The sequence below is a fragment of the Carassius gibelio genome, chromosome A4 (assembly GCF_023724105.1).
Source record: "Carassius gibelio isolate Cgi1373 ecotype wild population from Czech Republic chromosome A4, carGib1.2-hapl.c, whole genome shotgun sequence".
Lineage (NCBI taxonomy): Eukaryota > Metazoa > Chordata > Actinopteri > Cypriniformes > Cyprinidae > Carassius > Carassius gibelio.
The window spans coordinates 4,167,347-4,181,460 of NC_068374.1; the positions used below are offsets into that span (position 1 = coordinate 4,167,347).

General features: G+C 36.6%; 2 long non-coding RNA genes across 3 annotated transcripts; one reads left to right on the forward strand and one right to left on the reverse strand.

Moving 5' to 3' along the window:
• Positions 1–745: 745 nt before the first annotated feature.
• Positions 746–2,670, reverse strand: LOC127968629 (uncharacterized). The gene is made up of 4 exons (XR_008156033.1): positions 2,523–2,670; positions 2,313–2,403; positions 964–1,129; positions 746–890 (listed from the first exon to the last, which is right to left on the reverse strand). It is a non-coding gene; the product is annotated as an uncharacterized LOC127968629 (long non-coding RNA).
• LOC127968597 (uncharacterized) lies at positions 811–4,183 on the forward strand. 2 transcript variants are annotated; one of them, XR_008156024.1, is made up of 5 exons: positions 811–1,040; positions 2,332–2,417; positions 2,536–2,709; positions 3,712–3,897; positions 3,976–4,183. It is a non-coding gene; the product is annotated as an uncharacterized LOC127968597 (long non-coding RNA). The 2 variants fall into 2 exon arrangements; XR_008156026.1 differs by having other exon boundaries at positions 815–1,040; positions 3,754–3,897.
• The last annotated feature ends 9,931 nt before the right edge of the window (positions 4,184–14,114 follow it).

Sequence of the window (14,114 nt, forward strand, 5' to 3'; positions counted from 1 at the left end):
ATGTGTGTACAGTAATTGTCCTTTTTGTTTTCTTTTACCAAATACTAATTGTTTTTTTGTTTTTTTTACCTTGAATGTCAGATGAGTGTTCACCCCAATGATCTTGTGGCTCATCTGCCTGGGAGAAGCTCACAGGAACATCTGGAGCTGACAATGATGGAACTGGTAAATTTAAATAATTTTACATGACACATTCATTTTAATGGCTGGTTTTTATTCATTAAAGGAATAAAAATATGATCAGAAAATCAACTTGAATAATAAGTTTACAAACTGCATGTCATCTATTTATTCAGCAATCGGAAACTTGACCCACCCTGTTATGGAGTCAGGCTTTTGAGTTGTCATAAATGCTGTGAATTTACAGCTTTTACATTGTGTTTACAGTACTCATGTAGAGCCTGTTACCTTGACCGCTGGGGAAAGTCTCAAAACGGGCCTGCTCTGGCTTCTCCATGGCCCTTTGGTGGTGATTAACAAGTGCTGTTGAAAGAATTGGTATGTAGATGTTATGTCTGCCTCACAAAACAAGATTTTGTACTACACAAAGCCTTACTAAAGCTTGAGATTGCTATCACTTCTAATTGGCAACCAAATGTTTATTATTAAATCATCCTTAGTATGTAAATCCTCAAGTTATGAATGTAATGATAGTAGTTCTGTCCAAACTTCTAAAATAGCAACAGAATTGGGTGAAGCTGAAAAAGAAAAGTGATGTAAACCAACAAATCACGAGAGCCTGTGCTATACATTGATCTTACCATGGCTAAGGAACATTCTTGAGCATGGAACAAAACATCCACAAATATCAGTTTTCTCAATTTAAAACTCACAATTGCTGAAAGAGTTCACTGCTTTGCTTGTTGTAAGCAGAGGTCGTACAACAGGACCTGAAAAAGAATAGCACTCAGCAGTCACACACTATTATGCCTTAGTCATTTAACTGTTTTATTGTATTTTTACCTTTTGTCTTGATGTATTTTAGAGGTGCTGGAGGTTTTGGTGCAGGCGGGACTTTTGGTGCGGGCTGGATTTTTGGTGTAGGTGGATTTTTGTCTCTATTCATTTTAACTTAACTTTTTTGTTGGGGGTTTCATGAAGCTCATCATCTGATGAGAATGTTTTCTTTCTAAGAGCAAAATCAGGGAATTAGATTATTTTACAAAAATGGATTATATAGGTAATAAACTAGCATGTTTGTCAATTTAAAAAAAATCAAAAACAAAAAAAAGCAACAAATACAGTGTAATTTCCTTTTCCAATTCATACTCCAAAAAGGGTGCATACTACTTTCTGTGGTCTATATACAGGTTTTCTGACACCGTACAATAACCCAGGAAGGTTAGGAAAAGGCCAAAATATATATAAAAAAGCTCTTCTTACGTGAATGTGGCAAAAAAATTGGCAAAATTTACCCTTTGCAGAAAGTTTGATTGACATGCAGGCTGACCAATCATATCGCAAAATCTGTGATTTTAGTCCGACAATTAAACCAGACCGGAGATAAATGACTGGATTAACGTTGGTGGACTAAAATAATTTTAGTATAGACTTTGTTAAATAGGGGTGCACAATATATATCGGCCGATGATTAATGCGCATCTCTTCAGTAAAGCTGCTTCTCTAATCAGCGGTAAATTTCATCAGTAGCGTGATTTCACATAGAGCAGCTGTTACTACACAGAGCCATGGTTCACAGACAAGCTGCGCAAATCCAAGTTCATTATATGCTAGGATTTGCACAGCATGTCTGTGATCAACGGCTCTGTGTAGTAACAGCTGCTCTATGTGAAATCACGCTACTGATGAAATTAGAATATTTATGTTTGTTCACATTTGTTTCTTTGTGTGTGCTGTTGCGCTTATAGTTTTGATTTCTCCACGAGTCAGACAGGCTGTACGAGCCTCAACTTATGTGACCTTAACCAGAGTTTACACTAAAAGTAATACAATCAGAGTCATTCTCGCCAAAGTTTCCATGCTGCCCTAGTTATTGTTTATTCAAATTTTAATGAGGTTAATTGTCCTGTCGGTCAAGTACAATTCTTTCACTTGCCCCTTCACAAAATCCACTTGTCCCGGACAAGCTGAAAAGCGTTAATGTCGAGCCCTGCATTAGAAACTGAACATGGCTGGTTACTAATTGTGAGTGAAAAGGTAGGGCTGAATTCAAGATTATAAGTAAATAACTTAAATTTATCTATGTTACTCACATAAACTTTCTATAGTTTCAGAAGACTGAATATTACTGTTTGTTGAAATTACTTTTCAATGTATCTTTTTAAAGTGAAATATGTATTTTTACAACTTACTTGTGAATTCTTTTTATAGAATTTTCAGATTCTGAGATGTCAGAAGTGTAGCATGCCCTTTTCCATTTTTTGGAAATGTTGTCAAATGATGCTGAAATTATCAAAGTATGTGAACTTAATTCATGAAAACATTAAGCTGTGGAATATCATGTATTAGTAATTTTGTCATCTGTTTTAATGTTTATTTAAAGTGTATTTTAACTTGCTTACCCGACTCATGTAGAATTCTGGCCTGATGCTTGGTCCAACCCTTATCTGGCTGTGGTGCCTCCATCAACCTGACGCTCTTTAGTAACCGGTCCAAGTCTTTGTATGGAGGCCACCATGAGTGGCCATCTGAGTACCAGGACTTTGCTACAGGACCGGTACTCCCTTCTCCGACAAACTCCACTATCAGGTACATGTTCTTTTTGTTGTTGTTTTATTTTAGCTGGAACAACCTAAAGCCCCATAAAGTGTAACGATTCTTATTACATTTCAGTTGTTCATATGCATGATTCAGTTACCCAAAATAAAAGTAGCAAGTCCAAAAAAAATAAAAAAATAAAAAATTAGTGTGTGTGTAAAAGAGGGACTGAAACAAAATTACGGTCATAAGGAACTAAGAAAGCTTTCGCCTCAATGTTCTCAAACTTGCAGAAATGTGTTGGTCCTGAGATGCCATCAACTAGATGAATACCAAGTTCTGAGGATGGAAGGGGATAATCAAAAAAAGGTTCACGATTGTTGAAGGTAGTGTAGGCCACGTAAATGTCATCCTTCGCTGAAATTATATTTTGCAGCTTTGCAACTTTCCCATCAATGTAAACATAACTGTTGGCCTGGTCCAGTTTAAAAGTGTAAGAGCAGGTTTTTATTTCTTTGTACTGTGAAGATCCATGAAAACATTCAGGTAGAGGGCCAGCCGTGTGTTGTTTTCTGAGCATTGGTGGGTTGTTTTTCTCCTTTTTTTTGCTGCAGCTTTGCATTTCTGAGAACCTTCTCACAATCTGACTCAGAGGACATGTAGGTTTCCGCAGGAGTCTTTTCAGCTTGTTAAGGTGATCCTCATACTGGAAAGCACTGAAGTTGTCGAGGACACCATGGTGTTTTGCATCTTCTGCAAGATGTACAAGACAGTGGACGTTGTAGGACAGGAATTTGGGGCCGTATAGCTGTCCAAAGTGTGTGACAAAAAGTCGCAGAATATCATTGGCATAGTCGATGTGATCACCAATTAGGCTGTTATTGCACAAGATGAAGATTCCCACAAAAAACAGCAGGAAGTTTTTGTATACCTCCGTGCTGAGTAGGTCTTTCAACATAACAGGGCCTGTGTACAATAAAAACTGTCTAAACTCGGTCGCCTTCCAACGATCTATTTCCCTCACTGCCCTTGGTTTGCGCGGAAATTCCATAGGTAAATTTTTTTTGGCACCAACCAACCTTTCTGTCAGCACAGTGGCTTGAAATCCTGACAGCCTGCAAGTTAGAGGACCCAGTCGAAGCCACAAGTGGAGAAGCCGCCTCATGACACCAAGGCACACAAGGTGCATGTAATCAAGGGGGAATCCAGAGACCATATCCAAGGATGTTTCTTCTAGTGGTGAGATGCCATGGTGGTGATCTGGATCAGTCTTATTTCTGAAGTTGTCATCATTTCTAAGAGGCATGTCATTTCTAGGGAATGTCATCCTGTTCTCCAGGTGCACACCATCCTGAATGCACTTTTCGCATCCATGGTAGCCTGCATGGCCCTTCACTTTTTTCAGAAAAGCACGTGCAGGTGCGTCGCAAATCATTGAGGTAAGCTGTAAAGTTAACTTGAGTCCTTCAAATTCAAAACCATGACTTAAGTCTTTTATTTCACAGATGAAGTCCTCAAGATACTCATCCAGTGAGCTTGGTTTACTATCACCACAAAACAAACCTATTGTCATATGATATCCAGACTGCTTTGATTTGAACTCTCTCTCTCACACAGACACGGAAGAGAAGACAATGCTGAATAAAGTCGTAATTTTTGCTATTTTTGGACCAAAATGTATTTTCGATGCTTCAAAATATTCCAACGGACCCTCTGATGTCACATGGACTACTTTGATGATGTTTTTCTTACCTTTCTGGACATGGACAGTAGACCGTACACACAGCTTCAATGGAGGGACTGAGAGCTCTCGGACTAAATCTAAAATATCTTAAACTGTGTTCAGAAGATGAACGGAGGTCTCACGGGTTTGGAACGACACGACATTTGCTATCTGGGTGAACTAACCCTTTAAGACTTCTTTTATTCCTTTCTGAAAGTTTGTCTCAGCAGCTTTGTGAATAGGTTTTAAGAAAAAACCCTCAGCTAAAAACTTTTACTCCAATTTAGGAGAAGTCTTAGAGTTAAGATAAAATGTTTTGTGAATACGGGCCCTGATCATCACTGTTTTGTGTGTTAAACACAATCTGCTGAATTACATTGTGAAAAACTACATTTTAATGAAAAATATATATATAATCATAATCTAAGACAAAAATACTGTTATAAACTAGATATTGGATAATCCAGCAGCAAAAGGTACAAGAATCATGGGTGCACAAAAATGTTATAAAATCTAAACATGTAGTGGGGAACAAATAAAGTTGATAAGCGTAGGACTAAATCTGGTCAAATGTTATGCATTACTCTTTTGTATTGTTGTAAAATACATTCATGAAAAACAAGTAGCATAAATATGCTTATATACTATAAAATAAACTGACATTTCTGTACAGTAATGAAGGCAGAAACATGTGATAGATGGGACAGAACAAGACTATTAATAATCTAAGAGTATTATAATATGAAAGGGTATGGCTCCTTCATATTTCACTGAGCAATAGTTAACATTTCACTTTATTTCACAATTTGTGCAAAATTTGAACAAAACTGACATTTTGGGCCCCTTACAACAACATTGTCTGTAAATTAATAGATTTGGCATATAATAATCTTATAAATCATAGTTTCAAATACAAAATATGTCCCACAATACTGAAAGATACTGAAAGATAAAAAAAAGAAAAAAGAAATCACAACAGTAATATAACACCCTTATAATTAGACCAAATGCTAAATGTCTGTCATATTCTACAATTACAATATGACCGATTAATTCATTATTGTGATAAAAGAAAGAAATCACTGCTTTTTAACTTTTTCATCTAAAACATTATAGTTGTCTGAAGTAACTACCTAAACACTTACATTACAAATTGTACTAAACTCCACAAATACACATTATGTCTTCCTCTTTCCCTTCACACTCTTTTGAAAACCTTTCCAACACTCTTCAGTCACATCTCCAAGCACTACTTCTCTTATTTCCTGAATTAGTTTTCCAACAGAGCCTTCTGAAGTACTAGATCCTTCTTGCTTTTCTTCATATCCTTCATCCTTCTCTTCTGTTTGACTCTTCAGTTTGAACTTCTGCAAAAACTTCTTTCCTCATCATATCATCAGTCATAGTGGTACATTCACTCTTGTTAGACGAGCTTGCACTGCACTCCATAGTTTGTGGTACAGAAGATGAACTTGCAGTGTTGATGTCTGCTACAAATACCACATCCAGAACATGCGGTCCACAAAACTTTACGTGGAGGTGACTAGATCCCTCACCGAGCAATCTCAAAATGAGAAGATCAGGATCTGGAGTGCTGATGGCACATTCAGAAGTGAATGAAGCAGAAAGTCATCCAGAACAAAACACTCTGTTCATTCTTCTTCAAATGTCTCAATACCTTGCAATACAGACACAACTCTGGATGAATGGCAAAATGTGTCACATTGCTGACATCTGGTATGTGATGTTGCCAGATTTACTGAAGATAAAGGATGCTGTCTTGGGCACAACTAGTCTATCTTCCCCGCTGATATGACAAGTTCACCTTCCTTTCGGGTCAAATTTTTCTTGACTGTGCTGTTGTAGACAAAGAAGTACATCCTCCATATTCTACCATAAATTTATTAAAGCTTAATGTCTAATTACTAATATGCATTGATAAGAACTTAATTTGTACAACTTTCCATGTGTCAAATAGTTCTATATCAGCCAAATCCTGTCCTACTCTAACATTACGCACATAAACATAAAGCTTATTTACTCCGCTTTCAGACAATGTACTAATCTCAATTTCATAAAAATAGACCGTTGTATGACTGTATATATCACAATATCACAAATATAATGTATAACTACTTTACTCTGCCTTAGCACACCTACGAGTATACTTGACAATACAACATTTAACAAACCATTAAACTCTTCCTGAAGCAACAGGTTATCATTTGTGCAATTAGACATAATCAGATTCAACATTTCTTCAAAAATAATACTTCACTCATTTAATTCTCAAGTACACAATTTATCTATACATGCCATCATATGAAACAACTTACCATTTGATATTCACGGCCTCTTGGAAAATATGCTGCACTTGTCACATCGTTCACAACATCATGAGAGGACTCGTCAAATACAAAGTTAAGATGAAGCACACATGGATGCAAGGATGCTGTGCTCACAATTACATCTTACAGGTGTTCTAATGATACAACAAAACATCATTTACATTAGTTTCTTCTCAGACAAACCATCATAAAAATAATAATTACATTAATTTAAAAAACATTTACTCATTTCAACATTGTCAAACACCTGTATTTCTCCGCACTCCGAAACACATTGTGTTTGAAGATTGAACACCACTACACGACTGTTTCTTTCCCTCTCCTGTATTAAGGCGTTAAAATATTTGTGATGATCAGCCCCTTCCAAATTTCAGATACATCATGAAGATATCCTTCAATTTCAACCCTTCCCCTCTTCATGATTTTCACAACAGCAATACTCCTGTGCAAAACAAAAGAAAAATCTCAAACAATACAACCTTATACTACAATATACAAAGACATACAAACAAGATGCCCAGGGACTTCATGTATATTTTACACTGAATCTTAAAAGGCATAAATATTAAACAATCATTGTAAACATACATTCATTTCACTTTATTACTGTTATATGCTTCAATAAGACAGTGACTTATGGCAAACCCACTACTATGAACAATTCAATATTAAAAAACACACATTTTTAACACGCTTCCTATCCATGACACATAATTAAGTGCAAATGACCAATAAAATATCCTGTACAGGTTCATCATGATATACAATAAATGTACACATTAGACCCAACAAAATCTAACTTTTACTGTATTCCAGACACAGGGCTCAAGACTCATTCTTCCCACTGGTCGCTCTTTTGGGACTTTCTCAGTTGGTCACACAAACACATCATTTGGTCACAATTTTATTTGTCTTTTTTTTTTTTTTTTTTTTACTGTTTTTAACATTTTCATCAATATTATTTTTAGATTAAAATTTTCTAAACAGCTAACGTTATTCCTCTTTTCATGCACTTTTCAAATTCACCAAATGTCTGTTTTGCATATACCTTTCACTTTCTAAGACTATAACAAAAGATGGATTCATTGTTATACTTAATTAAAAAGCACAACAAAAATAAAACAGTTGACTACAATGACTAACTATCTTACATAACCTTTATTAACAGAAACGAATGTCTTACTTAAAGGGTTAATTCACCCAAATATCAAAATTATGTCATTAATAACTCACCCTCATGTTGTTCCAAACCCGTGAGACCTCTGTTCATCTTCAGAACACAGTTTAAGATATTTTAGATTTAGTCTGAGAGCTCTCAGTCCCTCCATTGAAGCTGTGTGTACGGTCTACTGTCCATGTCCAGAAAGGTAAGAAAAACATCCTCAAAGTAGTCCATGTGACATCAGAGGGTCAGTTAGAATTTGTTGAAGCATTGAAAATAAATTTTGACTGACTGAACTGCTGTGAAGAGAGAACTGAAGATGAAGCCAAGACAGATAATGAACGAAAGGCTGACTTGTTCACGAGTCAAGAACCGTTTCTGTCAGACGTGTCCGATTCATGAACCGAGGAGCTGATGAAACTGCGCATGTGTGATTCAGTGTGAAGCAGAACGACACACAGAACGTCTGAACCGAACTGACTCTTGGTGATTGATTCTGAACTGATTCTGTGCTAGTGTTATGAGCGCGGGTAAACTGAAGGCTTGAATCAAGGGCAATCATCGCAAATGACGCCATTACGTCGAGCGCAAAAGAAACGGTGAACCGTTTTCTTCAACCGGTTTATTGAATCGAACTGTCCGAAAGAACTACTGGTGATCCGAAAACCGATGCAACCGGTTCTTGACTCAAGAATGTATGTTGCAGTTTATTTCTAAATATGTTCAAGGTTATTACATTTAAAGTTGCATACTAAATATACTGTTGGGTAGTCTACAATTATTATCTACATCAGTGGTTCCCAACCTTTTTCAGCTCGCGGCCCACACAACCAAACACGTATGTTTGTGCCCACTGCAAAAAAAATTAACCGTGATTTATTTGATCAATTTTGGGATTTCGATTTTAATCACAATTTTGACACAGAGATATGCTTTACAGTCATAAATACATTCAGGATGAATTTGAAAATTTTTTCCAAAAGAAATCCAAGAGCTTTATTAAAAAGTTGTAACGTCTCTAGAACAGACATGTAAAAATAATCACTATAGTAAAGGTGTAACAAAATTTCTAGACTTATGGCAAAAAAATTAATAAATAAATCCCGTGTCCAGGGACTTTTTTCTTTTTTTTGCCATGCATTGTTCATAGAGCTCATTAATTGTAGCAGTTCCTTGGGTGTTAAAATAGATTTGATATATATTATACAGGTTCACACATACTCTGTTTGCAATGAGTATACAGTATGTGTATGCAATGTAGTGATGTGTCGTTCGTGAACAAATCGTTCTTTTTGAACTAATCTTTTAGGTGAACAAATCGTTCTCGTTCACGTAATCCACTGACTCATATTTCTCGTTCAGTGAAGTTCCTTCCTCCACAGCAGCACGGCGCTATAAGCAGCGCATGCGCAGCTCAGTGAACCGGGTAACTGAACCATTTCATCCTGTCAAATAATTACTCAACCTCGAGCCAAAAGCCTTCGAGTATGAGATGTGACAGAGTATGAGATTTGTTCAATGTATTGAACGAATACGCCCTTCAATGAACGAGTTTCATATGAGTCTGAACTAGATCTAGAGATCTTATCGTTCGTGAACGAAATTACTGAACTGGTACCCATGTCGTTTGTGAATGAGTTGAATGATTTAGTACATCTCGTTCGTGAATGAAATTACTGAACTGAAACACATGTCATTCGTGAATGAGCTGAAAGAACGGATACATGTCGTTCGTGAATGAAATGAACTGTTACATAGCTTATCTCGTTCGTGAACGTAATGAATGAGAGTAAACCGGGTTAGTCTGCCATTTAGCATGTAAATCTCGGAAAATGCAAAGGTACAATACTGTGCACATACGCTTGTTTTGATATTTAGCAAAACTCCATGTTTAATCCCCGATTTATGAATGTGAATATATAATATACAAACTGTCTGACCAAACAATTAAAATTAAAATGCTAATTAGGCAAGAAGACCTTGTGCTTTGTTCATCTAAACAACTTACTTAGACTTTATATATTGAATGCGATTATACACACACTTTAATAAAGCCAGATCAGTTTTTGTAACAAGTGAATACGTTCGTTGTCTAAAGACATAACACATAATACACTCTTTTTTGCCACCTGCTGGCATATTTTGTGTAATAGAAGAAATGATAACTGAACGAATCATTGAACGATTCTGAACGAATCATTTTGGTGAACCAACTGAAAATGAACGAATCTCTAGAAAGAATCATAATTTCCACCACTAATGCAATGCAGAAGCAGCAGCGAGAGTGCGTTATTGTAATGCAAAAGCACATTAAAATAATGCACGAGTGTGAATCCCTCTGTGCGCATGCAGATTTCCTTTGCTCTGTCACAAAACCAGACGTGCTTGCCCGGAGAGAGTGTGTGCACTTAAAACTTGTCTCCTCTCACTTAAACTGTGTCCTGTGCTCTCACAACTCTCTCTATGATCATGTGCTAGATATTCATTATTTTCAAGTTTTTATTTCTAGCCTTTTACTGCGTGCAGCGTGAACGCTCTGATCCGTTAACATGGGCTCGGAAAAAAGACGCATCACATATTATTATACAGTTTATGCATAAGAAACTTTTATTCAAAACGACTTACAAAAGAGGAACAAATTACTCCAGAGTCAGTCACAATGCCAGGTTTATTTTATAACAATAATCAAGTGCTAAGATTATCACAAATTAAACAAGATTTTGATGCATATCTTTCTTATTAAATTGTTGTATTCCACCTCTTACTACACTTGAAAGACAATCACTTAAGACACTTTGCTGTAAACCTATTCCACATAATAATATTCATTAAAACTGTATGTTAACATGTAGGAGCTTGCTGCATGAATCCGTGAGTACAGTTTACAAATCTGAGGGAACGGATTGCGAAAGCGTGCGCACGGATAATTAATTCGTGGGTACAGATTCTAAAACCGAGGGTACGGTTTACAAAATATGAGCGCATTCAGTTAATCCGTGGGCACGATTTGTTAAACCGAGGGAACAGTTTAAAAATTTGAGAGTACGGTTTATGAACTGACAGGACGGATTGCAAAACCAATTATTTTTTTACTCCTACAGGTGACGTGCGGGGCTCCATACATTCGAACTAGAAAGACACAGCTCACATTTGACTAAAAGGTTTTTGTCTTTATGCTTAAGAGCATATGTCCACTTTGAGAAACTCATGTTGCTCTTGCCTTGACTCGCCATGACTGCTGCACATACTTTAATAAACGGAAACACGCCCACAGTGCGTCTGGTGTTTACAGTGGTTGGCATCCTCCAATCAATGCGTCGATGCTGCAAACAGGTTAGGCTGTAGGCTACACTTCAGCCAAAATTAATTAATTAAAAATAGTAACGGACAATGCACCATATGGTAACGGTTACAGAGTTAACTTATTTAAAAAGTAATGCGTTACAGTATTAGTTACTGTCAAAGGTATCTGCATTACAGTAACGCATTACTGCCCAACACTGGCCAAGTCTGAGGTACATCACCTCCATTATGACATAATACATAAAAGCTAAATTTAGCAGTTATGGCTCCACCTAAAAAAAAAAAAACAAAGTTCTGGCTGCACCTGTCCTGGCAGGATTCTCCTCTCGTCAGCTCTCCTCTCGTACTGTTGCTATGTGACAGAGCGCTAATCAGGAACCTCTGGTGGCAGATTAAGGAAATCCTGTGAAGGCGGAGGATCTCATACCCTTTGGAGGGGCTTTCGTGCACTTCGGAGACCTGGTCTTTGAAGTCCATGGCCTTCTCAGTGTGCACAAAAAAAGTGGAAAACCACCTGAGGTCTCATTGATAAAACACTCTGTAGATTTCATCCTAAAAGTGTACATAGGTACAAAAACAAGATGTACGCCAGAACCTGCACAAAACTTTTTTTTTTTTTTTTTTTTAATCCCAATCATGGGAAAATTGTGCGTACGTACATCTCCATCTCGTCTCCTCCCCGAAATAACCATACAGGAATTAATGGAATTCACTGGAAAACTGTTTTTTTTTATTACATTTGATTTTTTATTTATTTTTTTATGTACAAAATCTGAGACAATCCAAAAAATATTTATACCCAAACGAAGGGCAGAGACAACAGAATATCCCCAATTCAGAAAACACACACACACATGCACAAATACACAAACGGTACACACACTCCCACAGAACACATTGTAATATGTTACATGTTTCTGCTGGGATATGACTGTCAATTTAACAAACAGTTAAATTTGAGTGTTGAGGTGGAGATCAATGAGTTTATATCATATATATATATATATATATATTTTTTTTTTTTTTTTTTTACAAAATATGTATTCTCTCAATATGGACACTCATGTTTCACAAATCTTTATAGGATCCTATAGGCCCATCTGGTGGCTGGAACCATAAAATGCAATTTTATATAAAAAATACAGTGCACCTGACACTTTTCCCGAAGTTAAACATTACTAAATAAACCATACATATTTTAACTTCTCAGTGAGCAGGAAGAGTTCGTGATCTGTGACGTCCCACGCTCATAATCTCCAGAGCAAAGACACTGAACACCACTCACGATGGTCCTCCTTGTGCTCCACTGACAGACATCATTTCTCCTGCACTTCTAATACCACACTGGATAAAACATCACCTTAAATCAACCACAAATGTTTATCAATGTGAAAAGTGTAAACTGATCAAATCTTGCATATCTGAAGTAGTTACGCTCCAAGCTGTTGAGGCAATAGACTGGATTTTCCTCTTTTTTATCTACACCATATACTCTATAAAGTCTTGTTTCAGTCTCTACAAACATTTCTAGACAGCAACAAATACAAACTATTTAAACTCTGATCTGACAAAATGTCTGCTTTAAAATAGAAACATTTAATAATTTTTAATATTAATTAAACCTTTTCAGTGGCGAGTTTAAAATATTCCAGCGGTCCCCAGAGTGAGTTTTTTTAAGGCGACCGATATTTTAAAATGTTCCCCCTTACTGTTTCCATGGTTTTTTTTTACTAGTATTTATGTATATTTAAATGTCTTAAACCTAAAGTATGCATTATGTGGTTAATACCCCTGCATAGCTTTGATAATATGACAAGAGCAGTGCAGATCTCTGTCTCAGCTCCAGATAACGCGTGAGAACACAGTTTGGATTTGACAGTTGTGTGACGTCACCGAACGTTGTAAATCCCGTCCGGACATAAGAATCACATATGTGGGACCGTACCGCTCAAAAGGTAAAAAAAATTTTCTATACTTTAATTTAATCCAAACTGTGTACATATTTAATCTTAAAAGCCAAGAATAACAACTAAGTTAGGTAAAAAGCCCAGAACTGCTTTTCTGACTGATATGACACAAACAATGATAACCATTTGTACATTCTCTAACATGCATATTTTAGATTCACAGTTCATTTAAAAGCCTCTGGTCTGTAAAAATGGTAAATATCAATACATCCTCCTGTTTTTACACTCTATTGCGCTCTATTTGCGGCAGCATGTATATGTAAATTCATTCTCTGCAGCAGGAAGGGCTTAGAACGGGAGTTATAAAGGATTCCCCGGTAACGGCTCTCACAAACACTGCTCAGGCGTTACAGGCAAGATGAAATGAAAATGAAATCCGTAACTTTCTGTAGACAGTCGGATGCCTTCAGAAATACAGTGATATAAAAACACCCACGCCGGGTTTCGACTTCAACACGTGCCGTTCTCATGTTTATTCAACGAAGTCAAAGCCTTTTGGGAAATCTGTTTGTGTTTTGATAATGTGGCGGGTACCACAAATAAATAAATGTATGGGAAACACAATGAACATTTGGTCTGGGTGTCTGTCTTTAAAGTGTTTTGTTAGTTTGGCGTGTTTCCTCTTTTTGATGTCTCCACGTCTCAGTGCTTTTATGTAAAAAAGCTCATCTGCACAGCTTTCGGAGAGATCAAGAACCGGGTTGACCGGGTACTCGGTACCACAGGTACTTAAAGAAACCTGCTATCATAACATTTTTCTGAGATGAACAGCTTGTCTGCGTACTGTAATGAACACGTGGTTGTCAGTAGACTGATGATACTGTGTTTTAAGAGGAATCAAGAGGAAGTACACATTTCTAAGAAACAGAAGAACAGAGAGTGAAGCCTCAGAATTATATCAACAGTTTTCACTATTTAAAAAAAAAATCTTGATTGTTTGTTTGTTAGTTTGT